We start from the raw sequence: 17,216 nt of genomic DNA on the forward strand, positions 1-17,216 counted from the left end.
CCTTGTCCCTTGCAGATGGGCAGCTTCCGGGGACCGGCTTGCCATCGGCAGGCACGAGGCTGTGGCCACCCCAGTGGAGACCCTCTGCCCGGCTTTGTGTCCTGGCATCCCCACCAGGGTGTCCAGCTCTCCTGCGCAGATGTCGGGAGTATCTGGAGGCCCCATGGGCCCTTCAAGGGCCCAATCCGGAGTGCTTTGTTTTGTTTTAAGAGATTGAGACTGTGAACCTGAACTTCCTTGATCTCCTCCCGTTGGGCCCAGGAGGGAGCCGAATCCAGGCCCAATCGGGCTCACTGAGAAGGTGCAGGAAGCCCCCAACGACTCCTACTCGTGTGCGGCCCATACCGGGCCAGGAAGCTGCAGTGGCCGAGCCGCTGGGTGTCTGCAACGGGGAGCGCCCCCGCCGCTGGGGGCAATAAACGGAATCGGTTTCCCACCCTTTCCCTCTTGATCTAAGAACCTTTAAAAATCTGCCAACGAATGCCGTTGCCTGGATGCGCTGCGTGTGACCTTCAGCCGTGTGTTCACGCGCGCCCGCAGCCGTGGAGTGGCGGTCCCTCCTGCCGCCCGCAACCCCAGGGCCGCCGGTCTGCGCACACCGGGAGCAACTTCGTTACCCACAGCGCCCGCGTCCTGCGGCTCGCGCGGAACTGCGCGCAGGAAGATGGCAGAGGGATGCTCCAGAACGCTGCTTGCGTAGACGCTGCCGCTGCCTTCAGATCCCAATTCGGCCGCGCGCGGTTGGGGCCCTGGCAGCAACGAAAATGGCGAGCCTCGTAGCCTTCCGGGCCCGGCGGCCGCATTCCGGGAGTCGCCAGGTGGGAGCCCGCCTTCCGCGTCCCCAAACGCCCAGAGCCCGGGACACGGGCCGGCGGCCGGGTCACCAAGCCAGTTCCCGGAATCGGCTCGCGCCGGAATCCACATTCGGCTTGCAAAGCCAGCTCCTGCCGTCTCTCCGCAGCGCGCCCTGCCACACACTGCCCGCCCACTTAGCTTCAAAACCAAATTTTGACTTTGATCCTGAGAGATTAATACCCCACAGGTGAAACCGTGGAGACGGAGCTGCGGTGGGTTTCTTCTCCACGCCTCAGTTTCCCCGTCTGTGAAATGGGACCAGGCGCGCCTGTGCTCCGCCGGGAGTTTATTGCAGGGCTGGCTGGAAAGAATGCCTGGGTGGAAGCCGCCAGGCGGAGGCCCAAGGCCGCCCACCCCGTGGGCCTCGTTTGCTGAGCGGGTGTCAAAGGCGTGCGGGACAGGGCGCGCCCCACGGCGGCTCTGGAGGCGGCCCAGCCCGTCCCTGTCTCCTCCCCTCGCTCCCCTCCCCCGGCCTTCCCGGAACTCTCCTCGCCCGCTGGGTGGAGGAGGGGCGAGGGCCGACTCCGCCGCCCCCGGGGTCTCCTTCCTCCCACCCCCACCGCAGAGTCTGGCCGGCTCTGAGCTTTCCTCTCAGGTCCCTTTGGGTCTCCAGAAGCCGGGAGGTTTCGCGCAGACTCGAACGTGAGATGGCACCACCCAACACCCCAAATCCTGCAGAGTGTGGAGGGGATTTGGGGAGAAGGCAGGGGCTGCCGGGACGCTCTAGCTGCTGGGAGTAGGGGACAGGGGGCCTGCCGGGGAAGCCGGTCGGGGGAGGACTGGAGACCCAGGTCCCCCTAGATACAACGAACCTCGCAGGAGGGAATACGTCTTCCCCGTACCCACTTCCGAGGACGTAGGTCTTTTGGCACCGGCGGCAGCCGCGTTCCCACACATCTGGGCGGGGCCCCGCAGCATGGCCTGGGTAGCTGAGGCTTCGGGATCCGGCACAAACTACCCCTCTGAGTGTACACGGAGGAGGTGGGGTGTGGAAAGCAGGGGGCCATGGTCTGAGCAGACCTTCTCACCTCTGGGCCTCCCACCTCCTGGGGCAAGACCTACGGGGAAGGACCCGAGGGGAGTGGGGTGTCCAGAGGGACACCCAAGGGTCTATCCCTGCGAGCTTTGCTTTCTACTAAACCAGTAATCGCAGTGGTGGTGGCAGTTGAGACACGGCTCAAAGAGCCGGCAAGAATAGAGCAGAGACCAGGATCGCCCCAGGCAGGGAAAAAATGACCAATTCTGTAGAGCGACCCAAAGGTGATGGAATCACTCGGGCGTCCTCCTGGGAAAGGGCTGCCTGCCCCTGCCGCCAGTACACCGGCGCCCATGCCCCGGAGGCTGGAGACAGCAGCCGGGCACAGGTAACTCAAGAACTCCAGTCCCCTCACCCGGTGCCGTGCTGTGGGGCTCCCTCACCCCCACACTTTGGGTCCCTAGGCCTCCTCATCAAGGCAGGGGTCCTGAGTGGCAGGAACACCCCTGTGTGCAGAATAGTGCCCCCTGCAGCCCCCACAGGTCACCTCTTTGAGGACCTAGGTGGGGCCTGCCCTGGGGACTGGGGTGAAGAGGGCAGGTCCAGCCTTCAGCAGCCCCTCCCCCATGACTTCAGGGGAATTACAAGCGGAACACCCAGGGCAGCTCCCGTAGGCGGCAGAAGGGAAGAGGGGAGGGCTTCTACTGAGGTGAGACAGAGTGACCCACCCCTCCCATACCGTCAGCCTCCCTCCCCTCTCCACCCTTTAGTGCTGGGACCCCAGGGCCCATAGACAGCTGGGGGAGCGGGGAGACAGGAGGAACTCAAGCTCAGCTTCTGCCTCCTGTCTCCTGGGACCCTCGGGCAGCCCCTCCAGCTTCCTGGGAGTCCAATTTCCCAAGGTAGAACAGTGGCGGCAGAGCCTGGCCCGGTGGTGGGGCGGCTGCACTCAGGTGAGTGGCTTGCAGTTCCTGGAGCCCTGCAGGTTGTCGGAGAGGCAGGGAGCCCTTCTCCCTCCCGCCTGCCCTCTTGCACTTCCTCTCCCAGAACCCAGCGCTACTCCCAGAGGCTCTGAGCTGGAGCCCTAGAAGGTAACCACCTCCTGGCTGGACACAGAGAGGGCAAGTTGGGGCCAGGCGTGAGGACAGGTGCCCCAGGAGCCACCTGCTCCACTCATCCACGAAGGCCTTAACTGGCTTAGGGGCCCCGAGCTCCCAGTCAAGCCCCGCCCTCCTGACCTTGTCCTGCCCTGTTGCTGCCAGTCAGGTAGAGGTGTCTCAGGGCCAGCTGGTCTCCTGGCAATTGAAGCCCGTGCTTCCCTTCCATTCACTCATTCCTTCCTTTCCTCACCCAGGAGGCGCTGCAAGGCTCAAGGCTCAGTGCTCCTGGAGCTTCGAGTCTACGGTATGAGTTAAACAGAAGGGTATCTTCTCCATCAGATCTACAGGAGGGTGTCTCCTCCATCACACCTGGAGCTTCCAAGGCATTTTACCCAAAGCTCCAGCACCTGGCCCAAGGCTGGGCTGTGCTCTGTCCTCAGTGAAAGAATGGATGAGTCACAACTGAATGATTGAAGAGCTGAACCAGTAGGTTTCCCTGGGGTTTCCACAGGCGGTTTCAGCCCAGGGGAAGACCCAGGGAGACGAGGGTGACCTTGCAGGACGTTGTGGTGTGGAGGCAGCAGCCTGGGGGAGGGACTGTGCTGAGTGCCTGAGGCCGAGCCACCCCTCTGTAACCTCCATAATCCATCAGGTCTCACAGGGCCGTCCTATGTCCAGTAAGCCAATGCTAGGACCGTGTGACGAGGACACAGCAGTGAGCAGCTGCCCAGGCCCCTTGCACTGTGTTTGGAAAAGGAAGCTGGCTTGTTCAGGGGTCCCCAGCAGGATGGGGGGCGGGGGCGGGGACCACGGCAGAGCGAGAGTCCTAGGAGAGAAGCTGGTCCACCCACAGGCTCCCTGGCCTGGGTGCTGCGCCAGGCAGGGTGCTGGGCATTGTGCTGCTCACTTCCCACCCCTGGGCTGCAACTGGGGGCTGTGTGGCCTTCCCAGTCCTGTGGTGGGTGCTGTGATTGTGCCCACCTTACAGATGGGAAAACTGATGCTCAGAGGCTTGAGCAACCTAGGCAAGGACGTGTCCTTAGAGGCAGAAGCAGGACTCAGAGGAAGAGCTCCCTGACCACAAAGCTCCAGGTGACTTACACCGCAGGGATGGCTCTTTCCGGGGTGTGCAGGGTGGCAGAGGTGCCTCTGCGGAGAGATCCCTGCCTGGGACCCTTTCCTGGGGCTCTTGTGGTGCTGGGAGTGTGAGCACCATGAAAGCCCCACTACAGTCATGCCACCCAGAGGGCGCTCTGGCCTCTTTGTCACCCCTGTCCTTCTGACAATGACCAATACACTTATTTGCCAGGGTCCAGAAAGACTCAGCCACTGGAGTCTGTATTTCCTGAGTCCGCCTCTCACTGGTAAGTCCTGAGCCCCGTTCCTTCCCAGCACCCACTCTTGGAGCAGCTATCCAGGGCTGTGCTGTGGCTGCTATGGTCAGGGAGAGGTCGCGTGCTCCAGCCAGGGGCTTTGGGGGCTCAGTTTAGAACTAACATGCCAAGCAAGCCGTGCTGAGTGTCTGGGCTTCTTCTAGGAAGGTATTTCCAATCATCAAATGTGCCATTAAAAAAAATGCATGTCAGTTAAGTGTGCACTAAGCCTGGACCACGTGGGACATAGTTGTTCTAATAAACACGAATAAGCCAGTTTTCACATTAGAGAAATAACAGTTTCTTGTAGAAATGTGGTGCTTTTACAAGAGGTTAATTAATAAACAGCAGGTAATTGTTCGTGGCACATTGTGGCAGAGGGTAATTTTCATTTTAGAGGATGGAAGGGCCAAATACCCCTCCCCACTCAGCATTTTTCTGTAATAATCACCTCAGCTTCACCTCCGCCTTTCATTTTTACAGCTGGAGCTGTTTATCATCGCTCCAACTTTCACTGAAAAGGAAAAACTATCACTTAAACAAAGCCATTGAAACCCCAGCATCATATGTGGATTTTTTTTAACATAAATAAATCATACAAACTAAGATTTATGTTCTTGGGATGATGTCATTCATTGAAGGCTGCCTTCCCAATCAAAGCTGTGTTTAGTGATTTTTCTTTGGTGGGTGTGCTTTTTGCTAAATAGGAAAAACCCGTTCGGTCATCCTTGCTGCTGTCTTTTCTCGGTTTGGCCCAGAACATCAGAAAGGTTTCTCCCTGGGCCGGTCCACAGAGCCAAATGGTGAAAATGGTTTTAACTCCATAGACTGCTTTTAAAGCCTTTGCTTTTGAACTGTTAAGTCTGAGATTAAAAGACTGTTAAACCTTCCCTAAGAATGTGTGCAGGCCTCAGCAGAAGTTTATGGTCCTCCCAGGTCTCCCAGAGCCTAGAATGAATCTCGCTGCAGAGTAACGCATCTGCAGAAGCTTCACCGAATTGAAATGAGTGAGGAGCATTAAAATCAGCACACGTGGATAAATAAGATGTGGCATATCCATGCAATGGAATACTATGTCACCATGAAAATGAATGAAGAGCTGACACTTGCTACAACATGAATGAACCTGGAAAACATGATGCTCCGTGAAAGAAGTCAGTCATAAAAGGTCACACTTTGTGTGATTCCATTTACATGAGATGTCCAGGATGGGCCAATCCATAGAGACTGAACACAGATTAGTGGTTGCCTGGCTGTAGAAGTAGAGGCAGTAGTACCCTGGGCCAATGAAGGCACCGGGAACAGATGGGCCACACCAGAGTCCAGCTTCAGCCCTCCAGGCATTGAAAGGAGACCATTAGCTGGAAGCCAGTGGGAAGTTGGGCTGACTAATAGGGACAGGTGTCCAGGAGGCTGCAGTGTGAGGCTTTCATTTGTTCAAGCAACACACATTCACTGCACTCTTACTGTGTGCCAGGGACAGCCATAGGCCCTGAGGCTACAGCAGCAATGGAGACAGACACTGCTCGCATCAAAGTCATGTTTTGATGGGGAAAGCAGCAATAAGCCAAATACATATGGGTCTGGCGTGCCAAGCTAGACATTTCTAGTGCAATGGACATGAAGGAAGAGAGAGGTGAGGGCACAGTCTTCAATCAGTTGTTCAAGAAAGGCCTCACTGAAGTGGTGACATTTGGGCAGAGACGTGAGGGAGGGATGAGGGAGCCACCCAAGTGTCTGGGAGAACAGCACTGGGGCAGATGGAACACCCAGTGCAAAGGCCCTGAGGGTCCAGTGACCAGTGTGGCTGCTGCAGAAGGACAGGAGGGGAGGAGGGGAAAACCGTGTAGAGTGGCAGTGCGAGGACAAATTAAGGCTGCAGATGGAATTAAAGTTGCTCTCTCAGCTGATTTTAAAGTAGGGAGACGATTCTGGATTATCTGGGTGGCCTTAATGTCATCATAAGGATCCTTAAAAGTGGAAGAGGGAGGCAGGAGAGTCAGGGTTAGGATGAAGAGGAGATATGTGAGAATATGAGGAAGATTCTCCCAGCTGTGCTGGCTCTGAAGACAGAGGAAGGGCCCATGAACCAAGGTATGTGAATACGGACAGGCTCTAGAAGCTAAAAAAGGCAAGGAAATGGATTCTAGAGCCTCCAGCAAGGAAGGCAGCCCTACCCATGCCTTGACTTTAGGACACTGAGATCCATTTCAGACTTCTGACCCACAAAACCAAAATCTAGTAAGTGTGTGCTATTTGAAGCTGCTAAGTTTGTAGTAATTTGTTAGAGCAGCCACCAGAAATTAATATGGGGAGGAAATAGGGATTTCATCTGTCCACGGTCAAGACATGCCGGGGGTGAGGAGAATCTGAGCCCATCTCACCTAGGTGAGAACGAGAGAGTGATGACCACAGAATAGTGGTGGTGGCTATCCTCACATCTGGCTCCTTAGCCACCCATGCCAATATGGACTGGCTGCCTTCTACGTCTTGTCCATGGCCATTCTCTAGGGAAATTCCCTTGCATCTCCTGCTACCTTTACAGACTACATATTTTGTTGGATTACTTTCTCATTTTCATGAAGCATATCTTCTAGTAACTTCTGATAAAAGATGCATAGGAGATAAATATTTTAGGACTTCCACAGTACCAGAATGATAGTTGAGCTGGGTATAGAATTCTAGATTGGAGATGATTTTTTTGTTCAGAATTTTAGAAAATGTTGCCCCATTGTCTTCTTGCTACCAGGCAGCTATTGAGAAGTCTAGGAAGATTCTGTTTCCTCAGACTTTGTGTGCAATGTGATTTTTCCTTTTTGGAATTTTACAGAATCTTCTTTGTCCCAAGTGGTCCCATATTCCACAATGATGTGCCCTAGAATGTGTCTGTTTTCATCCACTGTGAGTTCTTTCAAACTGAAAACTTGTGTCCATCAGCTCTGGGAAATTTTCTTGAAATACTTTGTTAGTGATTTCTACTATCTATTTTGTTTCTTCTTCATTTTTGAAACTTGATATTTATATGAGCTTTCTTCTGCACATATAATCTGTGTGTCCTCCAAATGGCTTTGTTCTGTTTGTTTCAATCTGTCTTTCCTGAGGCATCTGCTAATTCTTGGCTTTCTGCCCATGATGAGGAGCTGACTGGAAGTTCTGACAGTAAGAGAGGAGGGGTTCATTGCCCTTGAGACCCACGAATGGGGCTGATCTTTGATCCTTGGATGTCAGTATCTTTAGGAACTGACCTGATTCCCAGAGAAGTTACCCAGGGAGCAAGGGAGGGGTCTGGCTGCCAGTCTTCTTGGAGTCAACTTGGAGTTGAAGGCAGGGGTCTTTGCAGTCAGCTGCCTGAATTCTGGGAAATCAACCTCTGGACTTTTGCTGGTGTGGGGGAGGGGTGGTCGCTCAGGGAGAATAAGGAGGGGATAGGAATTCCCCTTCACTCTAACCTTCCTGATCGTAGCCACTCTTGTACCCCAAGTCCTAGAGGTACCTTTTTTTTTTTGATGGAGTTTCACTCTTATTGCCCAGGCTGGAGTGCAATGGTGCAATCTTGGCTCACTGCAGCCTCTGCCTCCTGGGTTCAAAAATTCTCCTGCCTCAGCCTCTAGAGTAGCTGGGATTACCAGTGCCCACCACCACGCCTGGCTAATTTTTTTGTATTTTTAGTAGAGACGGGGTTTCACCATGTTGGTCAGGCTGGTCTTGAACTCCTGACCTCAGGTGATCCGCCCGCCTTGGCCTCCCAAAGTGCTGGGATTATAGGCGTGAGCCACCACGCCTGGCCCCTAGAGGTAATCTTATACTCACTCTTGAGTGTTAGGATTCCCCTTTGTTATAAATCTGGTAAAATCTCACCTTCCTGCTCTCTATTCAGGATTTTCTCTTGTCTCTGACCCAATTGCCACAGGTCCATCAGCAATTCAGCTTTCAGAAGGGAGGCCCACCCTTATGGGTAGATGCCTTTTAAAATCTCTTTATTGTGGTTGAAGTGGGGCTTACAGAAGGGACGCTATTGAATGGGTGTGTGTTTAATTTGCCATCTTAACCCAGAGGCTTTTGTGGCTATTTTAGAAAGACTGTGTCCATTCTTATACCACACACAGTGTCCACACACAGGGACTCTGACCCCACAGGGTTCTTTGGGTCCTGATCAATGATCTTTCTAGAGCCTCCTCCTTGACCTGCTTCTGGCCACAGAAACAGCTGCTAAATGAAATTTGTTAGTTTCCTACAATGGAGCGTTGCATCGGCAGTGAACATAGTGACAAGAATGCATGCTTATCGCCACGCTGACATGCCCCTGAGACATGGGAGCGACCTTTAAGAATGTTAGCTGAAATATTAACGGTGGTTTTCCCTGGGTGATGAGATCTGATAATATTAAAACTTTTTTCTCTGTTATGTTTCTCTGCATTTAATTTTTCTCCACTGACTATATATTAGTGGTAGAAGTGTTACAATGTTTAAAAATAAGAACATCAAAAAATTAGCCCAGAGTGGTGGTGGCATGTTCCTGTGGTCCCAGCTACTCAGGAGGCTGAGGCAGGAGGATCTCTTGAGCACAGGAGGTGGAGGTTGCAGTGAGCCAAGATCTCACCACTGCACCCCAGCCTGGGTGACAGAGTGAGATCCTGTCTCAAAAAATAAAAATAAAAATGAGAAGAAAATCCTATCTGTCCTTCAATAACCAGCTCAGCCACTGCTACCTCCCAGGAGTCTCCCGTATTCCCTCTGTTGGGAATGCTTCCTGCACCACATTAAATAAACTACATTTTCTAAATATCAATTTGATTTCTGAGTTTGTCTCTCTTCTCCTGGAGTGTGGACAGCTGGAGATGTGGTCTGAGCACATCACATGTTTGGATGGGAGAGGCACAGGTGTCTGGCCCCAGGCTCCCAGCCCCGAGGTGTGGGCAGGTGGGTGGGTATGCAGGCTCTGGAGTGACCCTGGATTCATCATGCCCTTGCTCTGGGCTGGAGCTGGCCACAGCTGTTTTGGCCTCAGCCTCCCCCTCTGTAGATGTGACCAGTGTGAGGGAGAGCATCATTGACTCCATGTAGGGCTGAGGACCATGGTCCGTGCAGAATGCAGAGCCCAACTGCTGCCAGACTGGGTCTTTGTAAATGAAGTCAAATACAAGCCACATACAATTTCACGTCATGAAACCATTTTTAAGTGTAGAGTTCAGTGGCATTGGGCACATTCACAAAGTTATGCAGCCATCATCATCCTCATTTCCAGTTGCTCCTCGTAGCCCCTCCCCAGCCCCTGGCACCCCCCTTTCTCCTTTCAGTCTCTATGGACGTGGCCACTCCAGGGACCTCGTAGAAGTGCAATCACACAGGATTTGTCCTTCTGTGACTGGCTGATCTCACTTGGCTCATGTCCTCAAGGTTCAGCCGTGTTGTCACACATGTCAGAGTTTCCCACCTTTTAAAGACTGAGTCATCCTGTGTCGCATGGCTGGCCCACGTCTCCCTTGTCTGTTCCTCCGTGGACAGTCCCAGCTGCTTCTGCCTCTGCCACGCTTTCTCCAGCAGTGCCCTCCCTCTGAGCCTGGCTTCTGTGCTGCCTGTGACTCATCTGCCCAGGGGCTATGGGCCTCGTTGGCGGTTCAGGACACCCTCTTTGACCTGTCTTCTCCGTCCCCTCCTCCTGCGGGGCTCCTGGCGGGGCTGTGTGGGGTCTGATCTGATTTCTTCCCTGTTCCACAGCAGATGTGCACTGGGTGCCCTCTTAGAAGACCCAGGTGAGTCAGTAATGGACAATGTTGCCTTTTTGTTAGATTTTACTCACTTTTCATTTGAGGCTTAAGCCCCAAGGGATTCCCAGGACTGCAGCAATTCCTGGGTCACTGTCCCCACCTTGTCCCTGATTGGATGAGGAAGCAGGGGGTGGGGTGAGAACTTCACCAGCGGGATTGGGGGCTCTTTGCTGAGTACTTGAGGACAGTAACTGGCCTCCACTCACACCCCTAAAATTGGGTGTGTCCCCCAAGAAAGCCAGGGACATGCCTCCTGCCGATCCTGGGGAGACTCGCTGAGGGGCAGCAACCTAGCCCCCAGCCCCACTAACTCCTGACCCTCAGCCTCCAGGCAGCCTCAAGGGGATGGCTACACCCAGGACCCCAGAACTCCCAAGAAAGAACGGATGCTTGGAAATATCTGCAAAACAAGACCTTTTCCCAAAACCAATGGTGGCAGTGTTTAGAAATGAGAGGATGGCTGGAGGAGTTTCTGCCCCCTTGTTAGGGATATCTAGACATCTGAGATTTGTGGTGCAGGAATTATATGCACAGAGCCACGGGGCCACTCGCACACCCTATGCCATAAAGGGATTTCGTACACTAGTCTGGAGGGCACTGGATGAGGGGCTCTTGTGTGTGGAAGCCGCCCAGGCTTCAGGGGCATTGCTTAGCCACTGGGAGTCTGAGGCTGGGGTGGGCTCTGCACAAACCCACCCAAAGAGGGCTACCCCTCTTGCTGCCCAGGGGCGCCCCTCTGCACATGGACAAGGAGAGTGCAGCCCCTCACATACTGCAGGGGGCAGTTTCCTAGAGCTGAAAGGCCATTGATATGCTTTGGATCTGTGTCTCCCCCAAATCTCATATTGAAATGTAATCTCCAATGCTGGAGGTGGGGCCTGATGGGAGGTGATTGGATCACAGGGATGGCTTCTCATGGTGGGAGGTGATTGAATCACAGGAGCAGTTTCTCCTGGTTTAACACCATCCCCTCTTGATGTTTTCATCACCATAGTGAGTTATCCTAAGATCTGGTTGCCTAAAAGCATGTGGCACCTCCCCGCTCTCTCTCTTGCTCCTGCTCCCACCATGTGAGATGCCTCATGCTCCCCCTTAGCCTTCTGCCATGATCGTACGTTTCCTGAGGCCTCCCTAGAAACTGAGCAGGTGCCAGCCTCATGCTTCCTGTACAGCCTACAAAACTGTGAGCCAATTAAATCTCTTTGCTTTATACTTTACCCAGTCTCAGGTATTTCTTTACAGTAGTGCAAGAATGGACAAATGCAGCCACCTTCTCCCGAAGCCGTCGTCCCTCCAGTCCAGTGGGTCTTGCCTCTTGCTCTCTGTGTCTACAGTACTCACGTGGACAGCAGTTATCAGCCCAGACACAACTGGGTTCCCACAGGAGGGGATCACAGCCCGGGCATCCCTGCCCCCAGCACACAGAAGGGACACCAGCACCAGCAGATGCCCCTGTGTGGGGCTGTGTGGTGGAAGAGACCCACACAGAGAAGTAAACTGAGGCAGTTCTTGGTGTCCTGAAGTTAAGCCTCCCTTGAGGTGGGGTGGGGGTGCCTGGTGGCCTGAGGGGCTGAATCAGTTTCCTATGCCCTTCCCCATCTGTGGTGAGGATCAGGGGCACTCCTTACACTCCCCTGCAGACTCAGCCTGGGGTGCACCTTTGGTGTCCTTCCTACCCTGGACACGCAGATTCCCAATCTTTTCCAGGGCAGGGGTGTGGCGGCTTCACAGTCCCCAGAATCCACAAGGGCCTGAATGCTTCCCGATTCCTTTCAGTTCAGGGCAGCCAGCACAGACTCCTCCCACACACCCTGGGCTGAGCTGGCTCTGCTCCCACACCCCATGCCCCTCTGCCTCCTTGCAAGGGGTGGCCTGGAGGGGCCCAGGACACAGGCCTTAATCCCCACAGGAGGGGCAGCTCCTCCATCCAGGGCAGTTGCTGCCTTCTGTGTCCACTGCCACCATCTCTTCCCACACTTGTCACCTCAAAGGCTTCCTGAACGGTCCCGAAACCTCCCTGCCCAACACAACTCTGAGGGTGTCACGAGAGGGGGGCTTCTTGTCTGTTTTGTTTTTCTTTGTTCCCCAGTGTATAAAGGAGAGTGTGGCACACATGAGATGATCAACAAATGGTTGTTGGACGGATGGATGGAAGATGAGTGAAAAATGGATGGATGGATAGAGGTTGGAAGGATGAAGAATGGAGTATGGGTTGGTGGATGAATGAATGGATGGATGATGGTTGTGTGCGTGGAGGAATGGATGGATGGCTGGATGGATGGATGGGTGGGTGTTAGGTGGATGGATGGGTGGGTGAGTGGATGGAGGATGGATGGATGGATGGATGGATGGATGGATGGATGGATGGGTGACTTGGTAGATGGATGGATGAATGGATGGATGGGTGGGTGGATGCATGGATGAGTGGGTGGGGTGAGTGGGTTGGGTGGATGGATGGATGGATGGGCGGGTGTTGGGTGGATGAGTGGGTGAATGTGTAGATGAGTGGGTGGGTAGATGGGTGATGGATGGATGGATGGGTGAGTGGATGTGTAGGTGTGTGGGTTGGTGAGTGTTGGGTGAATGGATGGGTGGGTGTGTGGGTAAATGGATGGATGGATGGAATAATGGATGGATGATGGGTGGGTGTCAGGTTGATGGGTGGGTGGATTGATGGATGGATGGATGAGTGGATGGATGATAGCTGAGTGGGTGGATGCGTGGGTGAGTGGGTGAATGGTTAGGTGGGTGGGTGTTGAGTGGATGGGTTGGATGTGTGAGCTGGTGGATGAATGGTTGGATGGTGGGTGGTGGATGTTGGATGGGTGGATGAGTGGGAGGATGGGTGAATGGAAAGGTGGATGTGTGGATGAGTGTGTGAGTGGGTGAATGGATGGGTGGGCAGGTGTTGGGTGTATGGGTTGGATGGGTGGGTTGGTGGATGAGTGGATTTGTGGATGGGTGAGCGGATGGTGGGTGGGCACTGGGTGGATGGATGAGTGGATGGGTGGCTGGGTGGGTGGGTGCAGGGATGAGTGGGTGGATGGGTGTCTATGGGTTGGGGGGTGGATGGATGAATGGATGGGTGAATAGGTGGGTGGATGAATGGGTGGGTGGATAGATGGATGCATGAATCCCTCCACCTAATGAACCGATTGTAAAACTGATGACTAGTAGAAGAATAGCTTCTGCTCCAAGTCACAGGGCACTCTGGCCACAGAGCTGCCCTGAGACCCCAGATCTCTGTTCTTGTGCCCAGCTGTGTGTAGTGGTAAGTTTCACCTTGACAAGCAGGTCTGATCCATGTCTGCTGTTGACCCAGGATGGAGCTCTCCAGGGGCAGAAACCTGATCTTCCTCACCTCCATTTATTGCACCTGTAGGTACAAGTACAGTCCCCAGTCTGTCACTCCTTGGCATGTGACCCTGGGCATAGGACCCAAGAAAGAGAGGTGATGCCCACCTCTCAGGGTTGCTGCACAGAACAAATAAAGTGATGGGCTTTATGGAAACAGATAAGTGGCAGGCAGATGACATCCATGCCGTTGTCTCACCAGACACTCTGCCCATTGTCCTTCATTCTGCTGAAACTGCTCCTCAGGGTCCCCAGAGATGTCTGAATGGCCCTGCCCCATCTTCATTCTCCTGGGCCCCCTGCAACATGCTTGTGCAACTCAGCCCTGAAGATGGACACACACCTCATGGCTTTCCTGAGGTCCCTCCCTGCAACAGGGTCTTGCCAGGATCCTATGTCAGGAAAAGGCTTGAGTCCAATTGTTCCAAGGAGGATTGGAAGCTGCTTGGAATAAGAAGGTCTTTCCTTTAACCCCCTTTTGTGCATCACCCTCCCGCTGCTCCAACACACAGACAGCCACACACTTCATGTAAGTTCAGGAACAGCCAGAGCCAATTCTCCCCAGTCCTGCCCATCTCTCTTGGCTGAGTCTCTGAAGCTACACGGCGGGGCCCAGCTAAGCCCCTGACCTCACCCCCCAGAGGGAGCAGTGATTAACCTGGCTGGGTCCTTCCTGGACTCTCCCTGTGTAGGTATCTTGGGGCCACCCCTGAGGCTTATAGGCTGCCATGCCAGCAGGGTATAATGGGCACTGTGGTGGGGGCCGAGGCTGTTCTTGGCTGTGGCCTCTGATGAGGGTGTCACAGGTACCCCCAGGGTCTTTGGCCAAACAGGCAACTTTGTGGAACATGGTCCACTGTGAGGAGCCACTGGACTCTCTGAAATGAGGCACTGCAGGAACAGCTGCCCTGTGCTCCAGAGTTTTTATGAGTTTGCCTTAAAGATTTTATTTCCAGAAAAAACTGAAAGCAATTAATCCAAATTACAGAGTAGTCATTTGCAATAATATTTGCTTTAAATATATGTATTTTTTAAAACCCCTAAGCTGTGGGCCTCAAGTGAGTTCGAGGTGAAGGACACCTTGAAATAATTACATTTTTTGCTGGTTTTATGTTGTGAAAATGGCTTAGTTGATTTGGGGAAGAATTGTAAAATGTTCAGCTGACTCCCTTATAAAGGCGACATTATTTTTTTCTCCCATTTCTGCCAGTGTTACCACACTGTGATCATTTACCCTCTTTCTTGGAAGGTGGATTTCTTCCAGAAGATGCACTAAGCATTGGTTCAGCTGCCTCTCAGCCTGATCCTGGCCAGCAGTGGGGAGCCACGCCCATCCCAGAGGTATGCCTGGTGGGTGGCATTAGGAGTCCAGGAGGACCAGGATCTGTGCATGGTGGGGGTCCATGTGCTGGCAGAGGAGCCAGCTGCTCCTCAGGTTGGGAGCAAGGAGGGGAACCAAGGTTCACCTGCCTGCTTTGTCCCAGTGATGGCCAGAACCGTGCCTGTTGGGATGGTTGTGGTCCAGAGAGGAGGCATCCCATCCAGCCAGCCAGGCCCCTCGGCCAATGAGTATGCCTGTGAGATGCTTAGGAGCTTGGAAAAAGGGACTGTATTTAAAGATCAAATGGTTCTCAGTGTAACATCAGAACGTGGGGCCGTGCTGAGGCAGGAGACCTGAGGGAGTGGAGACCTCTGACAGGACTCTCCTTCCCATTCCCAGGCATGGTACCATCCAGCGTCTCCTTCCCCGGATTGATGATTTGTGAATATGTTCTCCTAGTATTTGATTTGCCTTGTCATTTTCTTAACAATGTCTTTTGAAGAACCAACATTTTAATTTTAGCAACATCCTATTTTTTTATTTGATTTGTGCTTTTGTTTTTATCCTGTTTAAAAAACCTTTGCATCACTCAAGGTCACCAAGATTTTCTGCTATGTTTCCTTTATTGTTTTGTAGATTTATAGTTTTAGTTCTTATATTTAGATCTAGGATCTATTTCGAGTTAGTTTTTTATGTGGCGTGAGGTAAGGGTTGAAGTTAAATTCTTTGCATTTAAGTATCCAATTGTTGCAGCAGTCTGTGTTGAGTTGTCTATGTTGAGAAGTCTATGACTTTCCCATTGAATTGCCTTGACAACCTTGTCAAAAAGTAATTGGCCATATATGTGTGGGCCTATTTGTGGACTCTGTTCTGTTGATCTGGGTGTCTCTCCTTCTGCCAATTCCACACTGACTCGATCACTACAGCTTTATTATAGCCGTGAGATATAGTGTAAGGTGTAAGTCTTCCAACTTTTGTCTTGTTTTTCAAAAACGTTTTAGGCTATTTTAGGTCCTTTGCATTTCCACATAAACATTAAAATTAACTTGTCCATTTCTAAAAGGAAGCATTCTGGGATATTTTTATTGGTATTGCCTTGAATCTATAGATCAATTTCAGGAGAAATGACATTCTAAGTAAGCATATTGAGTATTCCAATCCATGAACATGTTATATCTCTCCATGTAAGTCATCTTTAATTTGCCTCAGCAATATTTCATAGTTTAAAGTGTGTGACATGAGCCTTATACATTTTTGGTTAAATTGATCACTAAGTATGTAATATTTTTATTCTATGATTTTTTTTAAATTTTAATTTCCAGTCGTTCATTGCTAGCATGTAGAAGTCCAATTAATTTTGATACATTGACCTTCTATCTTGTGACCTTGCTAAACTCACTTACTAGTTCTTGTAGCATTTTTGTAGTTTTCTTTGGATTTTCTACATACACGAATATGTTATCTGCACCTATTTCTCCTTGAATGAGCATTAGTAGTTTGTGCCTTTAGGAAATTTACCTCCTTCATCTTAGTTTTTGAATTTATTGGCATAAAATTGTTCATAATACTTTTTTATTATCCTTTCACTGCCTGTAGGTTTATTAGTGATGTTCCTTCTTTCATTTCTGACATTGGCCATTTGTGTCTCCTCTCTTTTCTTACAGATCAGTCTGGCTACAGGTTTCTCAATAAGCTTTTAAGAGCTAGATTTTGGATTTATGAATTTTTCTCTATTGTTTTTCTATTTTCTATTGCATTTATTATTGTTATTTTCTTTCATATTTCCTGGTGCTTACTTTGGGCTTAAATTATTCTTCATGCTATAGTTTTCAAAGAAGGGAGCATGGATTACTACTTGGAAATTTTTCATTTTTTCCAACATAAGAATTTCATGTTACAAGTTTTTCTCTAAGCACTTCTTAACTGCATTCCACAAGTTTCAAAATATTATGTTTTCATTTTTATTCAGGTAAAAATATTTTAAGATTCCTTTTGTGATTTAATTTTTGACCTATTAGTTATTTAGGAGTGTATTGGTTAGTTTCCAAATAATTGGGGATTTTCATGTATCATTCTGTTATTGATTTCTAGTCTTTTGAATGATTTCAATCCTTCTAAATGCATTGGGACTTATTTTATGGTCCAGGATATGGTCTCTCTTGGTGATGGCTCTATGTATACTTGGAAGGGATGTGTATTTGCTGTTTGTAGGTCTCTACACATTTGGGATCACTATGTCCTCTTGAATAATTGACCCTTTTATTATTACAAGATGTCCTTCTTTATCCATGCTAATATATCCTACTCTCAAATCAACCTTGAGATGTTAAGATAGCAGTTCCAGATTTCTTCTATTGGTGTTTACATGGTGTATCTTTTCCCATCTTTTAACTTTTAATCTGCTTTGTTTTTGTCTTTAAATTGAGTGTCTTGTAGACAGCATGAAGCTGGGTCTTGAATATTTAAACT

Source organism: Symphalangus syndactylus, chromosome 22, assembly GCF_028878055.3.
Source record: "Symphalangus syndactylus isolate Jambi chromosome 22, NHGRI_mSymSyn1-v2.1_pri, whole genome shotgun sequence".
Taxonomy (NCBI): Eukaryota; Metazoa; Chordata; class Mammalia; order Primates; family Hylobatidae; genus Symphalangus; species Symphalangus syndactylus.